This window comes from Alosa alosa, chromosome 1 (assembly GCF_017589495.1).
Source record: "Alosa alosa isolate M-15738 ecotype Scorff River chromosome 1, AALO_Geno_1.1, whole genome shotgun sequence".
Lineage (NCBI taxonomy): Eukaryota > Metazoa > Chordata > Actinopteri > Clupeiformes > Clupeidae > Alosa > Alosa alosa.
This window is the reverse complement of record NC_063189.1, coordinates 37,945,932-37,962,964: the sequence shown is the minus strand read 5'-3', so window position 1 is coordinate 37,962,964 and position 17,033 is coordinate 37,945,932. Positions and strand designations below refer to the sequence as shown.

The following is a 17,033-nucleotide window of genomic DNA, read 5'->3' as shown; positions in this document are numbered from 1 at the left end:
CCGCCAAGCAGCCGGCTAATTAGGAGCCCGAGCGAGGGGGAGTCGCAGCTGGGGTCCCGGGGTCAGCGGAACACTCACACTCAGCGGAGGGCACTCTGGGCGCATGTGCAGGGATTAGATGTGGTCTACGGACGGGCTCACTACATCACCTGTTCACTCTGTCACTCCGCTTACTTGTTTGCTCCAGCCTTCTATCTGCCTTCCTCTGCTCATCCTTTGCTCATCGTGTAGCTTTTAGTTTTTTTACCCATCATGCTGACACTAATTTTTTCATCTCTCTCATTCACTTTCCACAGCTGCCTGCTTACTGGCCTCTTTTACTATTCACATGGCTTTGCAGAGCATTGCACCATTTGTTGATTCATTCATTCATTTACACATTCATGCATGCATTCATGACTGCCCATACATGGTTGTATGAAATGTCTAAAATTCCTCTGCTGTTTGAGCGTGACCCTCAGGTAAACTTGATGATGCTGCTGTTTGCATGTCATATGTGCCGGAATCTAAATGTTTCATAAGATTCCTGCCTAGAAACTGAACTAAAATTAAACCTCATTGAAACACTGTCTGTAAAAAAGATGGAAAAGATCCATTTTAGTGTGTGTGTGTTTCAGGTGTGTGTAATTGTAAAGTATTTGGTTTGTGTGGGTGGTGCTCACTGATAAGTGAACGAGCTGGCTTTAAAGTGATTAAACGTGACGGGCTCAATTGCATCTCCATGTATGAGGGTGGAGAGAGTCAAATTCGCCTAGCAAAAGATATACCAGTTGTGCTCAAAAAAAATTAGCAGTGCCTTTAGAAAAATGAGTAAATGTCAAAATTCTTCAAACAAATTGTACTTTAATGAACACAGATGCATTGGGGACACAGTACATTCTATTCCAAAGCAAAACAATTGGGCAAAGTCATCAAAACTTAAATAATAATAATGATATTTCATAGAAAGTCAGAAAAAACAGAAATGTTCAAAAAAATAGCAGCGTTGCCATCTTTCCTTGGAAACTCAAAAATGTACTGTACAAACTAAGAAATTCTTGATAAGTTGGCCGAGTATTCTAAACTAATATTTTGTTGCAAAACCATGGTGTTTTCTGATAACTGCTTCACATCTGTGGTGCATGGAGTCAACCAACTTCTGGCATCATTCAACAGGTATTGCAGCCCAGGTTAATTGTACTGTATTCCACAATTCCTCTGTGTTTCTTGGTTTTGCCTCATGCACTGCACTTTTTATGTCAGCCCACAAGTTTTCTATGGGATTAAGGTCCGGGGATTGTGCTGGCCACTCCATCAGTTGAATCCTGTTCATCTGGAACCATGCTTTTGCTCGCTTGCTGGTGTGTTTCGGGTCATTATCTTGTTGAAAGGTCCACCTCAAAGGCATTTCCTCTTCAGCATATGGCAGCATGACCTCTTCCAGTATCCTGATGTACTCTAACTGATCCATGATCCCTGGTATGCGGTAAATAGGACAAACACCGTAGTAGGAGAAACATCCCCAGATCATGATGCTTGCACCACCATGCTTAATTGTCTTAACTGAGTACTGTGGCTTGAATTCGGTGTTTGCAGGGCGTCTGACATACTGTCTGTGACCCTTAGACCCAAAAAGAACAATCTTGCTTTCATCAGTCCACAAAATGTTATGCAATTTTTTCTCAGGCCAGTCAATGTGCTCTTTGGCAAATTCTAACCGCTTCTGCACATGTTGTCTTTTTTGTTAGCAATGGAACTTTGCGGGGGCTTCTTGCTGGTAGGTTGACTTCACAAAGACGTCTTCGGATTGTACCAGTACTCAGTCAACTGAAGGTCTTCCTTGATCCTCTTGGAGCCGATCATTGGCTGAGTCTTTGCCAGTTTGGCTATTCTTCTATCCATTTGAGGAGTTGTCTTTCTTTTTCTTCTGCGTTTTTCTGTTTTTTTGTTTCCATTTCAATGCATTGGAGATCATTTTAGCTGAACAGCCAATCACCTTCTGTACCTCTTTGTATGTTTTATCAATGTTTTGATTAAGAAACGCTCATGTTTTGAACAGTGTCTTGAACGACCCATTTTCCTTGTTTTTTCAGGACAAATGCACAGCCAGCATGCCAGTTGCCTTGCTCCTTAAATAAGGATCACCTGTTAACACCCTTTTTTCCCAGAATGCCCTCCCTAATTGACGCCCACCCTAATTGAACTCACCACTGCTATTTTTTTGAACACACCCCTTTCAGTTAATCATTCAATTTCACAGAATCTGCAGTATGCATGGATGGCCTGTTGGGTTTGTTGGTTTTCTATACCTTTATTTTACCCCCCAGAAACTTATCTGGCGTGTAGAGGTTGAAATTTTAACAAAAACAGTGATTTTGTTTGTTGAGGCACTGCTATTATTTTGAGCACAACTGTACATATTTCAACTCTCTCAATCATGTTCTCCACAGCGAGAGAATCAAGACGCAGGAATATTTCACTCACAATAACAAAAGCTCCATTCACTGACACACTCCCTTTGTCCGATGCTCATTACCTTGGCCCAACTCTCATCTTTTCATCTATTGTCCAGCGACTCCCGAGCTGCACTCTCCGATCTCCATTGATCAATCTGTTTGTTTGTTTCTTGAACTGTCCTTCTCCTTGACACCAGGATGTCATCTTTTAAATTCACTTGTTACTTGTACGATTGTGTTGCAATTACGTCTTGCTTTGAGCGTAATTGCGTTCCTGCAGCAGAGGTTCAGTGAGAGGCAGAGGCACTTGAAAGGTTTAATTTGGCTGCTGTCAATGAGTGTGCTACTGACTCATTCACATGTGTGTCTGTTACCAATCTCAGATACCTACAACCAAGGATATGTTTTGATGTAGAAATGAAATGAATCCGTCAGGCCTCAAATAGCCATAATTGTAGTACTCTTGCCAGCTTGGGTTCTTTGTTTTTTGTGTGCCCCAGCATTATTTTTGTTTGTTTGTTTTGTCTAAGGGGTGGTAGTGTGGGTGGATGGGTGTCACAATAAATGTGTTTCAAGAAAGTGGTAGTTTGTTTTGTTCGCTGGCCAGTGGCACCGGCGAAAATTTCTGATCAAGATTGACGACTCAACCCAGCTGGCATGCGGTTATTGTGCAAGCGTTCTGCCAAACGCCACCTTCAATAACCCTGTAATCCATGATAGCCTTTGATTTTGCGGTGGGGGCTGTGGCACAGCATGCATCTGAACCCCCTAGAGCATCTTAGCTGACCAGTGTACTTCTCTGTGCTCAGATGAACCTGGTCAAAGATTTGGAGAGAGAGAATTGATGTGCCATTGTAGATGTGTCTAAGCATTTATCTTCTGCCATTTTAGTCAGCTCAGCTCTTTCATGGCCAGATCAGATTTTAGTCAGCTTATTTTTCCTACAACACTAGCCTGCATGGACTTAATACAGCACACATACCCATTGCACTCTTTATTCTATTCTCACTATTTTGCTACATTTTTACATTATCATTGTTATCTTGTTCATCTTTATTTCTATGTCTTTAAATAGTTGGTGATCCCTCATCAATGCACAGGAAGAGGTACTGCAATCTCATGTCACTCCATGGTTTACAATCGTACCTCTATGTACAGTATTTGACAAATCCAACTCCTTGAATCTTTTGCCTCTGATGAAAGGTGAGGGAGACAGAGAGGTCAATACTTCAGCCTCCTCTGCTGCTTTGTTGCCATTTTCAGTTTTATTTAATTTAATTTATTTTTATCATGTCTTGCTCAAGCGGTATTCAACAGTGTTTTTGTTGCCTTTGACATACAGTTCTGGGAATTTGATTATATGTTTTGTATCTCTTTCTCTTGTGAAAATGAAACACAATGTTGTTGTTTTGTTTGGCCTTGGTACAATAATAAAGGTGTCACTGTTTGCCTGAGGGGTGCACATCTGCATATGGGATTCAGCATTACAGGAATATAGCAACTTGTATTTATCTGGATCAGCAGATTACTATTTCATCACACTAAATTTGAATTAAATTACCTTATGGTTGGATTATGGATGAATTTGCCAAATGGTTATGTTGCAGTTCTACATTGGAGGATTTATTTTGAATAACACAAAGTAAAGCCCAAGTCAATGATAAATAAACAAAATGGTTTTTCATATTGTCTCAAAGAGCTTAATCTCCCTCTATGCCAAACACTTCTTAAACAGCTCCACAAAGGCAGAAGTTTATGCTTCACAAAGCAAACAGTTCATTTATAAAAGCTTGGTTAGTCGATTAGAATGCTTTGGGGGCATTAATATGTACCAGTGCTCGGAACACTTGGTTACCGACTCCAAGAGGGAATATGCAGCTTGCACATCCATGGGGCGAAATGGGTGCCAAAATACTTAGGCAGATAATTTAATATTTCCATTCTACTGGCGGGCTTGGAGCAATGTTACTTTAATTGATTGAATCTACTCAGAATTGCTAACTCAATTGAAAACAATGTGCGCAACACAGCAAAAGTGATCTTGAAAGAGGATGGGGGCTCTCAGTGCTCCTGTCTCTAGGCACACTTTCTGTTTGCAAGCGTTCAATCAATCAGTCGTGTTAATGGCTGTCTCTCCCCCCGATGGCGGGCTTTTACGGCTGCGCCCGCTTCAGCCCAGGACACCGTTGACCTTTTCTATCGCATTTGGACATGTGTCCTCTTAGCTGCTGGCCTGAATTTATTACAGTGGGATGGAAGGGAGCTGCTATCTCTCTGCTCTAGACTTGTGCTATGACATTGAAGCTTTTCTCTCAAATGTACTCATCCTCCTTAAATGTGCTCAGTTTAATCTCTAACTAACAAATATAAAGAAAAAAACAAATGGTAGAATTACAAAAAAAAACATGCTTGCAAAGGATTTACATATTAATGTAGTTGAGAAATTGTTGAGAAAGTGCACCAGCCACTGTTGGACTTACATACAGAATATGCATTGGACAAGGATAGACAGTGCCCTCAGCTTGCCTGATACATAAGTAACATAATCATTATACAGTGAGATGGAAAATGGATAAAGATGCTATGAGTAGGACTATAAATTGTACTATTTTCAAAAATAGCCTAGACATAGCAATATAAATCAAAAGACATTTTAACAGAATATCAAAAATGCATTGAAAACATGCAGGTAAATGGAAGAGTGGCATGACTCACGGATGTAATAGTATATTCAAGACAACTCTAAATCCACCCACAGCTCCTGCAAGGTTTATAAATAATAATAAAAAATAAATATAAAATAAGCAGCTCTTTATTTTTAAAACAGATTATGTTACTAACAGATGATAGGGCCTTTATCAGGGGGCTGGAACTCGAAAACCATATGAGTTAGAACTAATCATTTTTTTAAAAGGGCTATACAAGGGGAGTTTTGGGATCTAGGCTATAGTCAAAATGGATTAGACCCTCCCTTGCCAGCAAGACATTTTTCTATAATCCTCCAAAATGATTGGGAAATAAAGCATGACCCTCCTCAACAATTTATTTATAGTACTGATCTGCATTTGACAAGATGAGCATATAGCCGCTGATTTTCTTTACAATGATAACATACATGATTTAACCTCTGCTTTCTCATCTTACACATCACACTCGACTAAGATGGTGGCCATTTCACTTCAGATCAGCTTGTTGTTGTGGAAACACAATAAGCATGGGAACTAAATGCACACTTCTTGCATTACTGTATTACTTCAAACCAGGCCAAAAAGGCTGATTCTGATTATATGATCTGCACAAAAGATAAACTTAGGTAAACAACGATGTGAATAATATTGTTGTCAAAACCTCAGCCCAGATTCGAACTCTTGGACAGGTGACAGCACACTGCCGGTTGTCATCAGCCAGCCTTATCGCACTGTGCCACAAGTCTGACAGTGTAAGTGGATGAATAGGGGCATAAATAACAATAGAGTACACAACTGTTTCACTAGCACATATAAATGACATGTGTGAAACGTTAATTCAAAGCAGTCATTAATTTACAAGGTCAGCATATGAACCAATGAAATAACTTGATGACCCTGAATAAAGAAACAGAGAGGATTTCACGGATTAAACTAAGGTAGTCCATCATTAAGTCTCTGTTATGTGCAGATGTGCCTGTTCACGTGCTACTAAACGTCATTAACCACCTTAGTCCAGACTACTGAAGTTTGGAAACCAACATGGTTTAAACTAACAAAGTACAACCAACAAAACCAGAAAGGATGGAGACAGCAAAGCTAGAGATGGGCAGCAACAAGGTCAATTGGAGGCTATGCTTGTCAAAACGTTAGGAGGAGCTGGATGTGTGGATAAATGAAGCACAATGCTTTACTAATGTTAAAGCATGCACGCTGTCACACAGTGGTAAACTAAAAGTAAACCAAAGGTAAATTTAGCCTTTTTAGGCCTGTATAAAGTTGACCAAATGAATATAGGCTGTTAGGCGTGAATAAAGTACTTTGTTGGCTACATTATTAGCAGAGGTGGAAAAAGTACAAAAATATTGTACTCAAGTAAAAGTACCAATACTTTGATGAAATATTACTCAAGTACAAGTTAAAATACCGATCTGAAAATGTACTCAAGTAAAAGTAAAAAGTAGTTCATTTAAAATGTACTTTAAGTAAAAGTTACTTAGTTACTTTTTTTTTGGGGGGGGGGGACCAGAACAACCAGTTTTACCAGAGACTAAATGAGGAGATCTAATGAGAAGATACAGCACTCAAAAAATCCTCCATAGTAATGCATGGGGTTAGTTTGTAATGCCAATATGGCAGTTGTCTACACATATCACAACCCTTCTGCGGCAAAACGTTGACATGTGAATACATTGAGCCAATCATGTGGTGTGTTGTGAATACATTGAGCCAATCATGTGGTGTGCTGTGAAGACATCGTGCCAATCATCTGTTGTGACCTCGCCGCTGGAGCAAGATTAGTGTCGTGAAGCCTTACGCACATGCATTTCTAGCCGAAATAGATGCCCGATAAGTGCCCAAAAAGCGTTGCAATATGGCCGCCGAGTGGAGGTACTTGCCTAAAAGGACTTGGACCTAGCTCGAGTTGCTGCAGCCAGCAGCTAAGGCAGCCATGTTCATGCTCCCAGTGTGTAGCGCTGTAGCTGCAGCAACTCGAGCTAGGTAAAACCGATTTGTTTCAGTTTTGTTCATACCGACAGTACTCGGTGACGTTGAGAAATTGAGATCTATGTGAAAAATCACCGGAGTTCTCCTTTAAGTTTGAGCAGTAGTTGATTTTTAGTTAGTTGCACTCATCCTTGGTCGCTTTGCAGTGAACAGTAATCCAGCACACAGGCAGCTGAGGCAGGCAGGCCAATGTTGAGTTGTAGAGAGTTTTTTTATATTTGGAAACAGGCAGAAGGTTCAGCAGATAAAAGGGCGTCGAACTGGGGGGGGAGTGAGAAGTATAGGGCCCCAATGGAGGAGAGGGCCCTTGAAAAGTGAAATATGGGGGGCACAATATTTTCACCAGGCATTAGTAATAACTCAGGTAATCCACACATAAAAAATCCAAACAAGTCCACAAGTAGAGTCATGTGTAATGAAGTGGAATAACACAGGGAAAAAGTATTAAACACGCTAAGAAAAAGCACTATAAAGGGAAGGAAAGGGAAGGAACAAGCTGGAATCTGTAAGTAGTTAGAGAGTAGTTATCCTTTCTATCTGTGCAAATGAATATAAGCTTGGCCTACATATTGATGGGCTATAAAAATGTTTTTCATTACCAAGGTGTCACACAAGAAACATTTCATGATGGATATAAGCAAAAAGCTCTCCCAAGACCTTTGTTACCTTATTGTTGCAAAACATATCAATGAAACTGGTTACAGATGCATTTCAAAACTTCAGAATATTGCAGCATGGGAGCCATTATCTGCAAGTGGAAGGAACATCACTGCATCATCAACCGGCATGCACAGGATCTCCTCACAATATTTCTGACCAGGGAGTCAGAAGGATAGTCAATTCCAAGGGCTAAGGACCACTCGGAGAAAGCTCCAGAAAGAATTGAAGGCAGCCAATTCAATTAAACAGTTCTGGAAGTAATAAAGATCAGGATTCACAAGAGGGACCCCTGGAATCTGTGAAGCTGTCATTACAAAGGCTTTCCCACAAAGTATTTAAGAAATTTCAGTAGGCACGTTCAATACTTTTTCATTCCATATTATTACACATAACTCTTATGTTTGGATTTGTTATATGTGTGTTAATATAATGTGTGGTGAAAGTTTTGAATAGACTCACTGGAAGTTTAGGCTAATTAGCCTACTGAAAAAAAACAAAAAAAGCGTTCAATAGCCTACTTATTTCCACCATATATTTATTTTACCTGAACATTTTAACTTCCAAATTAAATGTCAAAATGAATGTCAGACGAAATTTAAAGTTTGACTGACTGGATTTTGTATACAAAACATAGTGAAAACTGTCTAGGTCACTCTCACTCTCCCTTGCTAAAGAGCTAAATGGTTTAGTCCGCCTGCACAATTCATGAGATAGTCTATCTTTAGTTTATTAGTTGAGCATCGCTAATAGTAGACCGCTAATTGTTGTGCTGCTGGTGCAATATCTTTCTCCAAGAAAGCCAAGTCAGGTTACCAAAAACAAAGGCCAAAACAGGAAAAAGAGAGACATCAAAATGAGGGGAAACAACTGCTAATAATCTTCTTACCAAAGAAAGGTGAGCACAAACGTCAAAACACGAAATCCCATGGTGTTTGCTTGAATATCTTCGCAATCATTAGTGTTAAAACGAACTGAGACAACCCATTGAAATAGCGGAACATAGCCTACACTTTCATAGTGAAGCCAGTTGCATTCTCGCTCTGTCTGTCTCCTCCTGCTTACCTTACACACTGGTCTCTAATGAAGGGGGCGGGGCAGGCATGTAGCTAGCCATTCATTCAGATCCTGGTATTAGGCCATGGTATAAAGGTGCCTAGTAGGTCGGACTGTCTTCCTCTCTGTCTCTCGCTCGGTTTGTCCCTGGGTTTCACGCAGGAGCCAATCGCCAGGTATGTTGCAATTTCGCTGCATTGGTTAAGCTATTCATGCCTAGTTTTAATACTTTACTTTTTCCATCTGTAGCTCTGCGTCTCCCTTACTCTGCCGTGGCTGTATGGAACCTGACCTGTCTAGCATTAGATAACTCTCCCCTGCAGGTATGCATTTCCAAATATTTATTATCTCCCTTTATTAGCCTTACGGAGTCTTAATTGCTCTTTTGTTTATGTATGCTTGCAGCTTATGACGATGGCACGGCGTGTGTTTTAAGCGTTCTTTAGGCCTACTGGCTAATCAGTGACTGCAAGTGTTTGGTATGTATGAAACCGGAATGTTGTAGCTTTTGGTGTGGCATTTGAGACACTGATACACTCTAAGTGTTGACTATTTATGTTACAGGTAGCATGGCTTCGTCAAGTTTGCTTGTTTAGTGTGGTCACGCTGCTGTCTTGTCCATAGCATTAGTTTTCATTTATTTTTATGTTTACGTCATCACAGCTCCTCCGTGTCGCGGTAGCTGACCTGTTTGTGTTGCTCTTTGCTTGATTGGGATTTCCCAGGCGGGTTTGTTTGTTTTTTTGTTTGCTGGTCTGTTGTGCTTTTGCCTTAGTGTGTGTGTGTGTGTGTGTGTGTGTGTGTGTGTGTGAGATCGTGTTTTCTGAGTTTGTAGTGTGTCTGCATGCCTAGCTTTTATCCCAGCGAGGATTATTTCCCTCAAGCTTTACATCTCTAATTGGTATAACCTACATGCTGGTGTTTGTGGTTGCTGTGCTCCTTTTTTTGATCAGTTTATGTGTTGGCAGGCCTGTGGGTTATCTTCGGCGGGGGGTAGCTAGTCACCTGGTGGCGGGCTTGTGAACTTCACTTTGGAGTGTACTATGGAATATCGGTGGTGGCTTGCTGTGACAATGGTGTAACACTTTTCTGCAGTGGGAGTGCACGTGTGGACACCTTCCTTGATAGTCTGCTTCCCCCCCATCCAGGTAAGCCCTGCCTGCCAGTATAATTTTCTGTTTTATTTTGGTGTGTGCAACATTCCCAGCTGATGTGGGCTTGTGCTATTTAACTCATGTCCTGCATCCTACACGACAGTAGAAAGATACAATAAGAACACTAAAATAAAGTATATTTTTATATGTTTCTAACCCCTGCCAGTTATTTTCAGTTTCAGCAACAGATCACACCACACTCCCCCCTCCCTCTCCCCAACAGTGCTTTCAATAAACGGACATTTGATTTGATTGGAATTCACGTGTCTGCCTTTTTGTATTTGAACCTGTGCATATTGATGACTAAACTGGGTTCAGGATACCTGGTGTATTGTTCTAGAGTCCCTGGGCATTAGGTCCAGGGTGGCGTAGTCGACACAAACAATCTCCACTATTGATCCGGTCACAATAGCTTAGGCTACACATGTAATCTGATGCATCTCATGATCCAGCACCATCTCCATCACTTTCAGAAAGGATGCATGGCGCCAGCTTGATTCATGTCCTGTTGTAGGCTACATGCTGATCATTATCACTAGGCTAGTGGTTTGGGCGTTTTTTTTTTTTTTTTTTTTCTCTCCCTTTCTGTTTTTGTTAGTCTTAACTTTTTTTTTTTTTTTTTTACTCAAGTAACGGATGGGATTTTTGATGTAGCGAAGTACAATACTTCACTTAAAATGTAATCAAGTAAGATTTAAAATACCGATTTTATAAACTACTTAAAAAATACAAAATACAAAGAAAAACTACTCGATACAGTAACGTGAGTAAATGTATGTCGTACTTTCCACCTCTGATTATTAGCTGACCAATGCAGGAACTTGCAATTGCGAAATGGAGGCCTACTGCAACCCTTTCAACGTTGGGGGACGAATGTTGACATTTTCCCGTATTTTGGAAAACCCGGGAAATATCTGAGACTAAGAGCTACATGGAAAAGTGCACCAAACAAGCCACTTTGAAATGTTGCTGTTGGGTGACCATCCCCCCTAGACTAAAAAACTTTGGGTGACCCTCCCCTCAACAAAAAATAAAGACATGGCCCTCCCTTATTTTCCTCCGGTGGTTCATTCCATACACACCTTGCATTGTTTTAACACATCTGTGTCCAAATAGGGACAACACAAGTTTGTATTGTTTCCTTTTTTAATTTGTTACACATTTAATTTAATTTGTTTAACACATCTCTGTGTCCAGATAGGGACAACAAATTTGTTTTAAGAGTGTAAATACCAAACGGTCCCTTATTACTTTTTGAGGAATATTGTTTCCTAACTTACCTTACCGTCAACATGGATAGCATGACCTGACAATAATGAAGATTGTATAAGTGACACAAACAATAGTCACACTACTCTTACTTACTGTACACTTTTTTGACATACTGTATGATACCCTTTCATTTTCCTAAAACTTCAACCTTGTTAACCTGTACTCAAATCCCATAATGACAATGCAAAAAATGTGCAATTAAGGAAAAACAAATCATTGAAATAAGTATTATGTGCTGATTAACAGCCCTGAGTCTTGGGTATGATAAGACAACCTTTCTGCCATATGCTTTTTAAAACCCTGTATCCAGAAAAGAAGAACTTTCAGATGGTCGAGATATATAACTGGAGAATCTGCTTTATGTCTCCATGCCATCCGAATCAGCATTGGCAGGAGCAACACAGCTGAGTTCTAATAGTTTTTATCCGTATCGAACTGAATAGTTGAGTAGTTGTCATGGAAACATACATCAGTCTAAGTGTGATGTCTTTGCCGCTTGATAGCTGTGTGTTTTCTGAGTTTTGTTGTTCGTTTCAGGATATTCGATCCCTTATATGTTTACACAGCAAATTAAATTGTCCTACTCAGTACCTACATAAGCATTTGCATGGACGCACACACGCACATGCACGTCACAGGTTAAGTAGTCGTGGTTACGTCACTTTACAATTTATTTGACTTACTTCAATTAATTAACTCACTTTTGACTATAATGAAGCACTCTCCTACACCCCCACACAGACTCAGAGAAGGATGAAGAAAAGACAAAAGTCTTAATTTTACAATTCATTGGTACCAATAGATAATTAGTTTAAAAAGTCCAATGTCATCTCTATGGCAGCTCTCCGAATCCACTGCCGATTTTGGAGAAGACAGGTCTAGTCCTTCCCTGTCTACAGGAGGTCTCCACTGGAATACACAGGCACACATAACACAATAACACAGCATACCGGGAAGTTCAACCCTACTACACACTAGCACTGTGTGGCACTCAGGGCCGTTTCAAGGAATTTGGGGGCCCCAAGCAAAATGGACATGGAACCCCCCCCCACCGCACGCAAAGCCTACAGGAACCACCGCATAGCCATACAGTTTAAGTTCACCACAGTTTATATAAATACAAAATTCTGACAGTGCAAATACTGCAGTTGCATATATATATATACTGTGCATTAGTTTTGAACATTTGAACATTTGCAAAAACACCACCGTACCATAAAATCCAATATAAATGTAAAAAAGTGCACAATAACTAAATCCAACATACTTAAACACACACACACACACACACACTCACACAGGGATTAAAGTGAAAAAAATCATTTGACTGAACTTTTTTCAGGCCATAAGTCATACGTTCATATCTACCTATAGAGATTGCTTCCTCACGATTGGAAGCTAGCCGCATAGGATTTCAAAACAGGAGAAATGCCACAAAACCGGTTTGTGAATAGGTCTGTGAGTTAGGAGTCCTCTTGACTTCTTTTAAGCTGTCACAGCTGGTGGGAAGGTGTGATTTGTTGGGGGCAGGGCTGATGACCTCCTTGCCCCCCAGTCAACGTGAATCGGGTGGTCAGTTAATAGGCTATGCCGAGTAGTTTTCAACATTTTGAATATTAGTGTCGGGTGAATTAGGAAATGTTCTCAAAGTAGCCTTATGGCTGAAAGCTGCTTGGGATCCCCCCTCAAGCAATATAACCATACAAACGCGCGCACTCATTGTTTCAAAAGGAGTAAATGTACAATAAGACGCAAACAGCAAAGGAGAGGGCGCTTTTGTCTTCAGCAACAGATTGTATAAGGTTGACAAGAGGTTGCGATATGGTGAGGGACAGGTCGTGTTGCGCTATGAAAGAACATGCGTAGCCTACTTTCTAAACGTAAAAACGGTCAGTAGATAAACGTAGCTGTTGTGGTGGCTAGTTGCACCAAGTGGGGAAGATGTCCTGAAATGCACGGACGTTAATCTTATGGCGGTCTTCTGATTGGTGGCGTACGAAAACGTTTTCCTGCATCCATAAACAATTTTCTTGCAGCAAACCGCACAAAAGCAAACCCCTATCACTTTAATTTCTTTACACCATGGCTTGTTAGTTCTCCCCCATTTCCAACAGCCGCCCATCTCCATTTATTTTTTAACTTTTGACACCTGCCTTCCTTTAGCAACAACGCATCCATGACAACTAGTGGCCTTGCCAAATAGACACACACAAATGACGCTAATATGCGAGGTTCTGGTAGGCCTACTGGTTATGGTTTTGTGCTATAAATTAATAATATTTTATAGCAAAGTTTCAAGTTGACTATTTTAGTTGCATGGTTATTTTTTGTCAACATACACTCACAACCTTTTTTTTTTGTGGGCAGCCGTGGCCCACTGGTTAGCACTCTGGACTAGTAACCGGAGGGTTGCCGGTTCGAGCCCCGACCAGTGGGCCGCGGCTGAAGTGCCCTTGAGCAAGACACCTAACCCCTCACTGCTCCCCGAGCGCTGAGATTAGTGTGTGCTTCACCTCACTGTGTGTTCACTATGTGCTGTTTGTGTTTCACTAATTCAAAGTATATATACTTATACCTACTGTCGTTAAAAGTGAGGCCTAAGCAAAATAGGCTACAAGGCTGTCTGTGCGTCACAAACACGACTGACCCCCTTACTAAACAGTTCGCGATGATGACAATATTATTATTATTATTTTATGTTAACACGCTCAGTCAAAACCTTCCGTCGCAAAATTGTGAAAAACATTGTTGTACATGTCATAACAGACGGGATAATAAATTGCATAGGCTACGGTTTATATTGCGTCGCTGTACATAATGTTAGTTGCATTGATTAAAAACTGTAACAATAGTAGTAGCCTACATCGGGTGGCATAGCAGGCTATCTGTTCAAGTCATAGGTGACCAGGGACGTGCACAGGGGGGTTGCTCAGGTTGCCCGGGCAACTGCCCATATGCCCTTCTTGACTCATGTTGCCCTTCCAAGTGGAGAAATAAATAAATAAATCGTACAATGGATGCAGAATTTTACGTAGGCCTAGATAAAAAAAAAATCGCAAAGCCTCATTTACTTCCATTTGGGCACCGAAAATGAAAGTCAGTAGGGGAAGGGCAAACTCTGTTTACGTGGCTGCAGCGCTGCATGCGACCGGCACCTGAACTGAATCTAGAAGGAGATTGTCGCGGTTGTCGGGTGAGACAACTCAACGTTGTCTCACCTGACAAGGTGAGTTTGTGATGTATAACAAACGAACGATCATCATCATCAAGTTTTATTAAATTAATTAAAATATTCATAAATCCAGGCTGAGTTTGCCACGTTTAGCCTAAATAATCAGACAGATAGCTTGCAGACAAGCAGCCCGTTATCACATAGCCTATAGGCTACTATTTTTTTGGTAGGCATTAGGCAAACATGTCTGCTGATAGTTTCTCACATTTCGTTTTAGCAAGAAGAATGAATGATGGAAGTAATGCATCACATTAATTATTTCATTCAAAATGGTTAAATGCCTAAATCCTATCACTAGTATTTTGGGTATTGTTTGAAGCCAAGATGCCCACTGAAATGAGTCAGATTCAGGAGAGGGAGAGACAATTCAGGGAGGCAGCAATCACTGCAGGGTTGGCTGGGAAAAAGCCAACCAGCAGGTGAGACAGAGACTTTGCACTGTGATAAAGATGACATGACACTGTGTAGACAAATTGATTAATTAATCAGACTCATATTTTAGCCTACTAATGGAAATGTTTCATAATTACATTACATTTAAGATGAGGAGCAGTCACAAGCCTCCAGACTATGTGAGGAAAGGCTCTGTGCCTCCTCCACAAGGAGGAGGCACAGAGGCCTAAGGTAGGCCTAAGTGATGATCACCAAATATGAGATGAGAGGATCATGCTAGAAAGTACAGGGTTAAATAGCTGCATGTTAAATCATTGTAATCTAAAAAAACATAGGCTATTTTAGAGGTCATTTCAAAGATCTTGCCTGAGCAGAACATAAATACAAGTGGGCATTCAAATAATAATGATAAGTTAAGGTGATTGAGTGCTGTATTTCAGTGTTTTACTTCTTTGTGTATATATATTTTGAAAAAGACGCTGTTATTCTCAGTCCTGCATATAGCCCGTGAGTTTTTTTTTTTTTTTTTTTGGGGTGCCCTTTTTTCAGGTCAGAGCAACTGCCCCTCAAAATTCCTGTGCACGTCCCTGTAGGTGACACCCAAAATGAATGACCTCCCCTGACAAGAGTTCGCGATAGTAAGAAATTGTCTACATTGATGCACGGAAAGAACACAGCCCTAACGCTTTCCTTTTTCAAGCAGCACATAGAGCTCACAATATCATATCCAAAAAAGTTAAACGGATTGGCCAACCTCATCAGCTGTCTCGATTGTCTCGATTGTCTGTCTCTTTTTTTAAGCAAACGCCCCAGGCTACAACATAAACAAAGCGAAACTCATGGCTGACGTAGGCTATCTTCTTGAGCGGTCACTGATTGAGACACAGAAAGTTCTCAAGAACACTATTAGGTCTTTAAACATTTACCATCACTCACATTAATTCATCGGACCTAATATTTGTAGTTGCCTTAAAAAAGGAAAAGAAAAGGTGATAGTCCCCCTATTTTTTTTCTCATCGGATCTGCATCAATCTCAAATATGACATTTCTAAAATCAAATTGACGGAAATCCGTCGTATGACGGAAAACTTTAATCCTTGCTCACATTAACATTTTTCAGTTCTCACAAAGTGAGAAAATAAAACACTGCCATCTTATGCAGAAAAAGGATGCATTGTTCAAACTATAAAGAGTGCAGGTTGTATAGCAATTTAAAAATCCAACATAAATACAAGTACACACACACACACACATAAGATTAACCTTTCAGGCCATCTTCATCAGTGGAGGTATCCTTAGGAAGAGCCTGAGGGCTGAAAATTTAAGCAAAAGCACCTTCAGGGAGAAAGAAAAAAGATATGTTAGCATTTCCATATTTTGATATTTAGAAGGGATGCAGCTGCTTTCACAACTACCAATGCTTACTGTAAAAACATCCCAAGATAATGTTATACATTGACCTAGGCCTACTTGTAGCTTAACATAGCATTTAAGCATTCTGCTGTTTGAGAATTAGACAAACGCACCTGATGCTTTAAAGACAGTAAACAGCTGGCATGCATGAATACTACTAGACATGAATGTTCCAGTCTGCTTTGATGCACGAAATTTATTGTGTGGTTTTCCTAATCCCCATTTGTTAAATAGATTATCATGGCCAAATAGTTAGTATAGCAGAGAAGCTATGCCACTTTCATCAAAACCTGTTACAAAGCTATAGCAATTTTATGTCATTAAATACGACAAACAGTGATTCTGGAACAGATCTGCGTCTTCCTTATCCCGTTAATAAACATATTACAGTATGTAACCATATTCCGTCCATTCGAAAAAAAAAGTTGCACTAACTGTTCTAGTTTGTTACAAGCAGCATGGGCCGTCAGGCAGGTAGTTAACATACACATTTTTTGCTAGGCTAGCCTTCCTGCTGCGACATTACACCATTTGAACAAGACAAGTAGAGCTATTTTATCCAGTGTAATTTATCACTTACCACTATCTTGTTTTTTCTTGTCATCCTCTTCCTTTCTCTTCTGGCTTCCAGACACATAACTCCGGCTTCATTATGACTGCGAGGGTTTTATATTTTCAGCGCAGCAGCAGAGACCACAAACCTGGCTGGCTGGCTGCTGTCAGCGAC

The 17,033-nt window shown here is 40.4% G+C and overlaps 1 long non-coding RNA gene across 2 annotated transcripts; it reads left to right on the top strand.

Annotated features, from left to right (window-relative positions):
• The first annotated feature begins 8,883 nt into the window (after positions 1-8,883).
• On the top strand, positions 8,884-10,254 carry LOC125303783. Of its 2 annotated transcripts, none has more exons than XR_007195109.1 (4): positions 8,884-9,018; positions 9,092-9,165; positions 9,248-9,321; positions 9,938-10,254. It is a non-coding gene; the product is annotated as an uncharacterized LOC125303783 (long non-coding RNA). The 2 variants fall into 2 exon arrangements; XR_007195108.1 differs by having other exon boundaries at positions 9,811-10,254.
• The last annotated feature ends 6,779 nt before the right edge of the window (positions 10,255-17,033 follow it).